Consider the following 10,887-nt stretch of genomic DNA (forward strand, 5'->3'; position numbering starts at 1 on the left):
GACACACCCATTCCAACCAGGTCACACCTATTCCAACAAGGCCACACCTTCAGATGGTGCCACTCCCTGGTCCAAGGATATACAAACCATCACAGACCCCATCATTCTTGGTCCTCTTCAGATTACCATACATAAAATTATGTAATTTATCATTTTGCCAAATACTATAAATGAAAGTCACCTTTAATATTTACAGAAAAACATAGTAGAGGAGCTCAGGGAAACAAAACATTTGTTTTGAAAGAGGAAAAATACTGGCCACCTGAACTCTTCAACTCAGAGTCCTACCCCTCCCATCTGGAGATTGTTCCCGGAACACTCCTGAACTCTTTACCCCAGAGTACATTCCTGAACTCTTCACCCCAGAGTCCAACCCCCTCCCAATTGAGGACTGTTCCAAGAACATTTTTTAGATAAAGGCTTCCTGGAACAACCCCAAGAACATTTTTGAGATAAAAGAACAACCTCAGAATGTTCCAATAGATCGGGTACATTGCCAAATATAGGACACGACCCCTTGGTTACGGAAAGCCCCTTGGAAAGCCCCTTGGAAAAACCCTTGGCAAAAACCCCTTAGTTACGCAAACTTGTACTTTTCCTACCCTGCTTCCCCCTTGGCTTTTTCCTATATAAGCCTGAGAAAAATTTGGGTCGGGATCGATTCTCCTCTACACCATGCTTGGTGTATGAGTTTCGACCCCAGAGCTCTGGTTTATGTGCTTTCTCGCTGTGCCTTTATTAAATCTTCCTTCCTATATTCTGAGTTCGGTCTCAGTGTCTTCTTGGGTTCGCGGCTGTCCCGAGACTTGAGTGAGGGTCTCCCTTCGGGGGTCTTTCAGTTTCGACTGTGAAATTTCTAATTGAAGATGGATTCTTAGTTTATAGAAGTGGATAGGTGGCTCCTATAAGATTTTTGAGCAGTGCAGAACAGAACAAGCAATAGATTATTGTTAAAGTGACCCACAGCTAACCACTCTTTCCATTAATTCAGTACCATTTCACATGAGCTTTCTTGGGCTAGTTCATTGACTATGCATAATTTGATAGTGCATGAGGCATCTTACATGTTCCATTTACATGTACATGTTACATGTACAGAGATGTCTTCCTGATGTACCTTTCTCTCAGCATCACATCTGTGCTTAAAACATACCCATTGCCTTCTTATGTAGGATCTTTCTGCTTAACTTTCATGCCATATCTTTTGTTCCCTTGGTCCTTGCACATAACACTTCTAATTTCTCCAAATTTGCATGTTCCCTTTTTGGTACAAAATGGGTTTGTATGCTTGATTATATTTTGCCTGAAAGCTCTTTCACTACTTCTTTGCTTCTAAAATTCTACAAAACCTTAATATCTCAAGTTAAATGCTACATCCATGGCACAGTTTCTCACAAACCCAAGAACTGGTAGCCAGTCCTTCCTGTGTGCTGTCTTGCCCTTAGTACTCCTTCTCTATACATAACCATGTATGTTGAGTGCTTTGTCCCTATAGACCATGACATTGTGCCGATGCTAGGAACACACTATTCTTTCTTTTAAATCTAGGTGGAATTCTGATGATACAAACATCTCCAAAACCTTTAAATATAACTGTCAATATAATCCAGAAGTTAGATTTAAGAAGAAACCTCTTTCTTCAGCATAAATTAATGACAATAGTTATAAAAGTTTTCTGTTTCATAGGTTTTCCCTGGAGTTTATGTTTGATGTTTTTGTTTTGTTTTGTTTTGTTTTTTGTCTTTACCAAGCCATACCAGAAGCGCAGCAACTATCATCTGTTTACTAGGGAAAAAAATAGTCTGGTTTGCATTTAATTCATTCCCTTGTTCCTGATATACAAACAATAGAGTGAGCCTGTTTCCTGAGTGGGGGACCATGGCACCGTCCAGGCCAATGAGAGAGGAAAGTGTCATGAGCTAGAGGACTGTTGCAGATGTCACAGACAAGCATTGTCACTTGAGTCCTGATGCTGTGACCGAGCATTCGGCTGATCATTTTTCAGCATGGAAGACATGAAAGGCTAACTGCTCTTCCCGCTCTTTTTCTCATTCTTGAAGACAAAAGATGGCAAGCCCGAGAAGCTCGAATGATTAATGAATTTGACTCCACTCCTTCTGACAAATTTTAAAATTATTCTAAAACATGAGGCAAAACTTCAGATCTGTCCTAAATAAATTCAGACATACTCTTCTGTTATTTAGGAACTCCAGACATATGGTAGGTTTTAAGCATAAAATGCTAGTAAATGCACAATTATCCAACCACCACCAAAAAGGCGGTTATAAAACATGTCCTACCCTCCATAAAATAAAGGCCATGCAGGCCTTCCCTATTATCAATCCAACTTTCTGTCTCCATAATTTACCTGTCTCCATAATTTACCTTCCCCAGGCTTGTCTTTTATGTGGACTCATACAATCTGTGATCTTTTATGTCTAACTTCTTCTACTTACTGCAAATTGGAGGTAAGGGGTGGTGTTGGAGGGAAGGACTAGGGGGAGAAGAGAGAGAAAAAAACTGCAGTTGAGATGTAAACTAAGTAAGGAAGCTAGTTAATTAATAAAAATAGGTAAATAAGTTTGGAAATACTCTGGAAAATATTAAAGCATTCATCCTACATGTGTGTTATTAAGAGACAAAGGCTACCAAGCAGTATGGTTGTATGACGCAGAGAGATCCTTCAGTGAGTCACCTTAGTAAAGACACAGAACAGAGTTTTCAGAATTCTGTGGCATGCCTGTGACAAACCTTTCGTGCGAGAGACTCTTGGGGGAACACAGTACAGATAAATCAAAACACAAATGAGATGAAGCAAGGTTCACAGATGAGCGGATCCTCTCCCCTCCTTGGGTGAGTTCTACATTGTCAACAACAAATGAACCAACACATAGCCATGACTTTAACCAGGACTGAAATGTTCAGCTTTGACCAGGATGGTTTTTGTTATTAAATGAATCCTCATTTAACGAAAAAGCAAGACCGCTCCCTAGTGGACTATTTGAGAATTTACGTCTTTCGGTCTAATGTGGGATTTACACAATAAAATGTTAACAGAGATATGTTAAACGATAGCTACAAAATAAAAATGCTAACAATTACTTGTTATTTACCAATGAAGCCCATTAAAACCTAAAACAATTGTCTGATCTAGCATGGAGACAGGGAAAGATAGAGTAACCAAAAGTACATTTTAAAATAAATACAGAAGAGAGGAGGCAAACTTTTAGAGATATGGAGAATGCTCAGCTAGATGATTAAAAACTCGTAGGTAGCATAAATCCTCAGCTCCATATGAATTGCCATAGCAAGTTAACTCAGCTGAAATAAATTAGTGACGGGGTATTTTCCATCAACAGCCTTGTGGAATGGTAACTTCTCTGAAGCGATCCGGAGACTAAAAGTGGTTGTGTTTCTAAACTCCATCATTTCCAATGGGCAATTATACAGTTCTTAAACTCCCATAAAACAGCTTGCAAATTATACAGATTTTATTGTGAGTTTATTAAAAATTCTAGGGAATGACAGATTTGAGACTTAGAAGTACGCTGTAAAATAGTTTTTATTAGGATCCAGGTCCCCTGCACAGAAATTAAACAAAAATAATACTAGAGGATTCACCATGTTCTAGACACTGATAGGGATTTGCTATAAATGATCGTGTCTGGCCCTTTAAGTAGCCCTATGTTGTACCCTGTCTTAGAGGTAAGAATGGGGCCTCTGTTGCCGAGATGGGAAAGCTTAACTGTCAGACAGGAAATCAGAGCCACAAGTCCATTTTCTTAACTGCTGGATGAAAACAGAAAGCCATAACAATATACAGTAAATGCATATTAAGAGGAAATGGATATTCTCTTCTACTTTACATGTTCTTATTTGATAATTTTCAAGAAATACTGAAGGTAATGGTCGGGCAAGGGCTGGGGTATCCATTAGAAGCTTTGAGCTCTATAAAAAGGTCTCTGTCTTCACTTCCATTTTGACTTTACACGGAAACTTTCATTGAAGCCACCTGCTCCATTCCCCTTATTCCTGGTATTAAAGCCACTCAGTGTTGTACTGGCATTACCTGGGATAGGGTAGTGCTATCATCTGAAGTGCTTCATATGCACACTGTGAGACAACCATACTTAAATACAACCGCCTACTAGATGAAGTATATTAAAGAAAGTTGGAGATCATTTGGCTCAACATATCTCAGACTTCTACCTCACTTACTACATAAAAAGGGGACGAGACAATTCTGTCCAGTTTCCTACCTGGTCATCCTTTAATGTACTTCCCCAAGTTATTAAAAGTTGTAGTTTTTTCCGGTTTTTGGCATCACAAAGGGAATCTCTATGAACATCTACATGCAAGCCCTTTGGTGAGCCTGTGTCTCCATGTCTCCATCTTTCCTATGAGTGGGGTAGTGACATCATAAAATAAGTTTCCACAAATCTTTTCATGCATATATGTAGTGATTAAAGACTATGTGATCCATCCATCATCTGATCTGGCACCCAGTCACAGAGGCTCTCTTATGCGTTTATTCTAGGTAGTACCAAGACAAACATGTCTTTGAGAGTAAGATGGGGAGGAGTTTGAGAGAAGGGTGGGAGGAGTAGAAAATGTGTAAATAGAGTACTCATAGCTAAAATCATTTTAAATGTTTTTAAATATAAAAAAAAGAAAATGCCAAGTGAGTTCTCCAAAATGAGTTTACCATTTTACATCTCTGAAAGTGGATAAGAACTTAAGTTTTACACACCCAGGAGTGTGTAACGGGGAGTAACTAGTAGTGTGTGCTTTTTTTTATGGTTGACTCTCCCTACATACAAGTAACATTATACAAACCTCAAAGATTATATTTAGGATTGCATATATGTATGTATGTGTGTGTGTATGCAGTAACAATAACAAGAGACTATGAATTTGAAGGACAGCAGGGAGTATTGTATATAAGGGTTCAGAGGGAGGAAAGAAAGGTTGTAATTATATCTAAAAAATAAAAAGTTAAAAATAGTAAATCATATATATTTATATATCTACTGTATAGAGATAGATAGATAGATAGATAGATAGATAGATAGATAGATAGATAGATAGATTGATAGGTATTTTAAAGACTCAGATGTCAAAGATTGATCCCCAATGGAGCAGTATTCAGAGATGGGACCTGTGGAGTTTGATTGAAGCAGGACAAATCTGACTTGATCAGAGGACTAACCCATTTATTAAAAGGACTCACGACTTAATTGTGTCCTAGCTTCCTTTCTGTTTCTGTGGTAAAACACCCTAACAAAAACAACTTAAGGAAGAAAGGATTTGTTTCCGTTTACAATCCCACAGCACAGGAAAAGTCAAGAGAGTGGAAACATGAGGCAGTCAGCTGTGTACACCCACAGTTAAGGGCAGAAAGAAGTGAATATATTCATGTCTACATGCTCAGCTTGCTCTCTTCACGTTGGTGTTCAAGGACTGGTCATGAGATGGTGCAGCTCACATTCAGACCAAGTCTTCCCTCTGCAATTAACCCAATTAAGAAAATATCCTCACAGGCATACACACAGGCCAACCTGATGGAGGCAACCCCTTACAAAGACTGTCAGGTGGTCCCCGGGCTATGCCAAGCTGACAATAAAACTGGGCATTACAAGTGAATGGGAGTAGGATAGTATTTGAGGGCATTGTGAGCAGATGGAGATCACTGGAGCAGTTTGCTTGCCCCAGCAGTGTCCCGCCTTGCACATACCCAAAGTCAAATGAGCCAAGAGACTCTGAACCTAAACCGTAGAAACCAATGGTTGAAATAAATCTATGCTCCCTGTTAAAGTCATTTATCTTTCGTTGTTGCTGTTGCTTGGCATAGTTTATTTTTATTCACATTACATCCCAATTGAAGCCCCCTGTCTTTCTTTCCTCCCAGTCCTGCCTTTACAAGTTACCCCCCACTAGTCCCCCCCCCCTTCTCCTCAGAGAAGAGAAGAACTTTTTGTATCATCCCTTCTAGATCCAGCAGGACGAGGCACATCCTCTCCCACTGAGGCCTAACCAAGCAGTCCAGGTAGGAAAGGGGGATCCAATGGCAGGCATCAGACTCAGAGACAGCCCCAACTCCAATTGCTCTTTGGTTGGAGGTTCAGTAGGCCTACTAGGCCCAGGTTGGTTGGTTCTGTAGGTCTTCTTGTGGTGTCCTCGACCCCTATGTCTCCCTCAATCCTTTCCCTGATTCTTCCACAAGACTCCTTGACAGCCAAACATTAGGGGGAGCTCATCTCCCTAGTGTTTGGCTGCAGGTTTCTTCATCTGTTTCCATCAGTTGCTGGATGAAGCCTCTCAGGAGACAGTTATGCAGGGTTCCTCCTATCTGCAAGCATAGCAGAGTATCATTAATAGTGTCAGTGGTTGGCTCTTTCCCTTGGAATGGGTCCCAAGTTGGGTCAATCGTTGGTTGGCTGTTCCCTCAGTCTCTGTTCCATCTTTATGCCTGTGCATCTTGTAGGTAGGACACATTTGGGGGCTGAAGGTTTAGTGGGTGAGTTGATGTCCCACTAATGATTTGAGTAGTTTTTTATGTGAATTTTAAGTACTCATATGATTTTTTAATAAAATACATTATCTTTCCTATTTTTTCAGGCTTTTATCTTTGTATTAGTTCTGAGATATCTGTTGTGTTCTAAATGCAATTTCTTTATCAGGTAGATGTTTTGTTTTGTCCTTTCAACTTTATTTGCTTTTTTGAAATACTCTTGAAAGTAATAATGGACTATCTTTTTCTCTAATGAGTTACAGTTTGAATATTGTATTTAAAGACTATTTCCTCAGGAAAAAAAATCAATGCATTTCCTCTTATGCTATCTTCCAATAATACTGGTAGTAACATTAACATTTAATTCTATGAAGCACTTCAACAGTTTAATGTTTCTCATACCACGTACAGGATTATCTTCTCTTGGATAAACTGTGTTCCATTGAAATTTCAATCCTTGGCGTTTTCTTATAAATGTGAGAAGTATCTATTTAAGTTGTTTATCTGACCTTGATTTTATAGGTAGAGGGGTATCTATCAAGAAAACTGATCATTTCTTGTAGACTTTCCAGTTTTGTGGAGTATGGGTTTTTGAAGTATGATCTAATGATTCTTTGGATATTCTCAGTGTCTGCTGTTCCCCTCTCTCCTTTTATTTCAGATTTTGTTAATTTGGATATTCTCTGTGTGTCCTTTAGTTAGTTTGGATGCTATTTTAAACGTTGTCTTCTTTTCTTTCTTTTTTCTTTTTTTAACCTAGGATGATAGACTAAAGAACAAATATGTAACTCAGGCACAGGGAGGGAGGGACCTGAGTGGGAGAGGGGAGAGGGAGGAGAAGAGGGGGGAAGGGTCAGGTATAGGGGAAGGAGACAAGAGAGAAGCCAAGAGGGCTAGGAGAATGAATGAAAATATACAGCTACTGGGGGTAGATGGTGAGAGAACCTCTAGATAGTCTCAGAGGCCTGGGATGTGAAAGGCTCCCAGGATTCAATGGGGTGACCAAAGGCAAAGATGGAACCTGAAGAGACCACCTAGTGGTCCAGACCTGACAGTCAGGGTCCCCAATAGAGGGATAGGGTCACCAACCCACCTTCAAGATTTTTAACTCAGAATTGTTCTTGTCTAAAAGAAATGAAGGAACAAAAGTGGGGTAGAGACCATTCAGTGACTGCCCAACTTGGGATGTATACCATGGGTGGGCACCAAACCCTGACACTATTACTGATTGTACTGGCTGGTTTTGTGTCAACTTGACACAAGCTGGAGTTATCACAAATAAAGGAGCTTCAGTTGAGGAAATGCCTCCATGAGATCCAACTGTAAGGCATTTTCTCAATTAGTGATCAAGGGGGAAGGGCCCCTTGTGGGTGGAACCATCTCTGGGCTGGTAGTCTTGGGTTCTATAAGAGAGCAGGTGGAGCAAGCCAGAGGAAGTAAGTCAGTAAGTAACATCCCTTCATGGCCTCTGCATCAGCTCCTGNTTCCTGACCTGCTTGAATCCCAGTCCTAACTTCCTTTAGTGATGAGAAGCAGTGTGGAAGTATAAGTTGCATAAACCCTTTCCTCCCCAACTTGCTTCTTGGTCATGATGTTTGTGCAGGAATAGAAACCCTGACTAAGACACTGATACTATATTGTGCTTGTAGACAAGAGCCTAGCATAGTTGCCATCTGAGAGGCTTTACCAGCAGCTGACTGAGACAGATACAGATACTACAGCAAACCACTGGACTGAAATCGGGAACACCTACGGAAGAGTCAGGAGAAGGATTGAAGGAGCTGATGGGGATGGCAACCCCATGGGAAGACAAACAGTATCAACTAACCTGGACCCCTCAGAACTCCCAGAGCCTGAGTCACCAACCAGACAGCATATATGGACTGGTTGGTGCCACCCCACACATATGTAACAGAAGACTGCCTTGTCTGGCTTCAGTGGGAGATGATGCACCTAATCCTGTAAAGACTTGATTCTACAGGGAAGAAGGATGCTGAGGGGGCAGGCAGCACTCTCAGGAGGGGGAGGAAGTAAGGAACTCTGGGAGGGGGATGGTAGGGGCAACATTTGGAATGTAAATAAAGTAATTGGAATTTTTTAAAAATGGATTCAATGGCTTTTTTCTTGAGTTTGAAAAATCTAATGCATTCTGTTTGTCCAGTCAATTTTTTTAACTAATCATTTATTTGTTTACATTTCAAATGTTATCACCCTTCCCAGTGTGATAAAATTCCCTCCATAAAATTCCTACCCTATCCTCCTCCCTTTTGCCTCTAAGAGGGTGCTCCCCTATCTCCCCCCACCCACTCCTACCTCACCCTTCTAGCATCCTCCTTCTCTGGGGCATCAACCTCCACAGGACCAGTGTCTCTCCTCCCACTGATGCCAGATAAGGTAATCCTCTACTACATATGTAGCTGGAGCTATGGACTGGCCAATGTATACTATGGTTGGTGGTTTAGTCCCTTGGAGCCCTGAGGAGTCCAGTAATTGCTACTGCTGTTCTTCCTATGGGGTGGCAATCTCCTTTAGCTCCTTCAGCCCCTGCCCTACCTCTTCTATTAGGGTCCCCAAGCTCAGGCCAATGGTTGCCTGTGAGTATCTGCATCTGTCTTAGTCAGGTGCTGACAGAGCCTCTCAGAGGACAGCCATACCAGTCTCCAGTTTACAAGCATGTTTTGGCAGCAACAATAGTGTCAAGGTTTGTTATCTGCAGATAGAAGGGATTGCACGGTGAAGCAGTCTCTGGATGGCCTTTTCCTCAGCCTCTGCTCCATTTCTGTCCCTGCATTTTCTTTAGACAAGGACAATTCTAGTTTAAAATTTTTGAGATGCGTGGGTGGTCCATCCTTCCACTGGGGGGGGGGGCATGTCTATTGATTGGAGGTCATCTCTTCAGGTCCTATCTCCCTGTTGTTGAGTATTTCAGCAATGTCATCCCCATTGGGTCCTGGGAGCCTCTTGTATCCCTGGCATCTAGGAATTTCTAGTGGTACCCCAAGTCCCTCGCCCCCACTGCTACTTATTGTCCAGTCAATTTTTAGTACATCCCTTAATTCAGAGATATCTGCTGAAATTTTGCTCTATTAAAAAAATAACACTCTGTTACTAGCCATTATTCTTCCTTCTTTAAAACCTTATTATTAAGTTCCTAATTTCAAATGAGAATGTTCACACCAGCCATTATTCTTTTCATGCTCTGCAAATGAAAAGGGAAAGAAAGAAAAGAAAGAGAAAAAGGAAGAAAGAAAGAAAGAAAGAAAGAAAGAAAGAAAGAAAGAAAGAAAGAAAGAAGGAAAGAAGAAAGAAAGAAGAAAGAAAGACCATAAGAAGTGAAATTAGTGTATCCAGTTAGAAGTCATCTAACATAAAAAAATGGGAAGGCTCAAAAGCTTGAAACACTCTACACCCTGGGCATTGCAGATGAGGAATATTCATTCACCCTACATCTATTCGGTCTATTTAGTTGCTTTAAATGTCTTCCATAATCACATCCATCAAACCTTCCTGACACAATCGCTCCACAAAATGTGCACAGTGGAGCCCTGTTTATCCCCCAGAATACATGCTGTCTTATTCCTTAATAATCTCTTGCTTCTGACAAGAGCATCTGTCCATCCATCCTCCCATGCTCTGACAAGAGCATCTGTCCATCCATCCTTCCCGTGCTCTGACTAGAACATCTGCCCAGTCATCCTTTGCCTGCTTCGCTTTATGTAAAACCCTATTCAGTCTTCAAGATCTGAATATAATATATAGTTTTGAGGTTCCAGAAAGAAAGAATTTCTCTTTTTCCTTTTGTGCCAGCCAGTTGTTATTCTCCCTTTGCATTTATTACATTTTTATTTTTGTCTCACCACTTTTGCTTTTATTTTCTCTGTTCTCCAATGTAAAGACCTTGACAGCAAACTTGGTGCCAGAATTATCTTTGTGTTCACAAAGTCACTGCTTAATGTCTGCTATGGTCTCAATGTTTGTGTCCCCTTAAAGCTTACTTGAAGATGATAGAGATGATGTGAGAGCAGCAGTGGGACTAGTGGTGGGGATGATGGTGGGGATGGCTGTGGGGATGGTGGTGGGGATGGCTGTGGGGATTTCGAAGTTTGATGACGGCCCTTAAAGAAGGCTCTATTTTTATTAAGAAGAAAAGCTGACTCTTCTACTATGTGAAAATATACCAAGAAGGCTTCACTTGTGAGAAAATAAAGTCTATAGTAGGTCCTGAATCTGCAACTACTTTGACCTTACTTGGTCTATACACCTTAAGAAAAAAAAACAATCTATTGTTTATAATCAACTCAAATTACTCTATTTTGTTAAAAGCATACGAATGGACTAAAAAAAACATTGGTTTTAGTTAGAGCTGTTATGGCTGT

The 10,887-nt window shown here is 40.6% G+C and overlaps 1 pseudogene; it reads left to right on the forward strand.

Moving 5' to 3' along the window:
• Nucleotides 1–10,631, forward strand: part of LOC110300217 — a 120,256-nt pseudogene extending 109,625 nt beyond the window's left edge.
• Nucleotides 10,632–10,887: the final 256 nt, after the last annotated feature.

This window comes from Mus caroli, chromosome 8 (genome assembly GCF_900094665.2).
Source record: "Mus caroli chromosome 8, CAROLI_EIJ_v1.1, whole genome shotgun sequence".
NCBI lineage: Eukaryota > Metazoa > Chordata > Mammalia > Rodentia > Muridae > Mus > Mus caroli.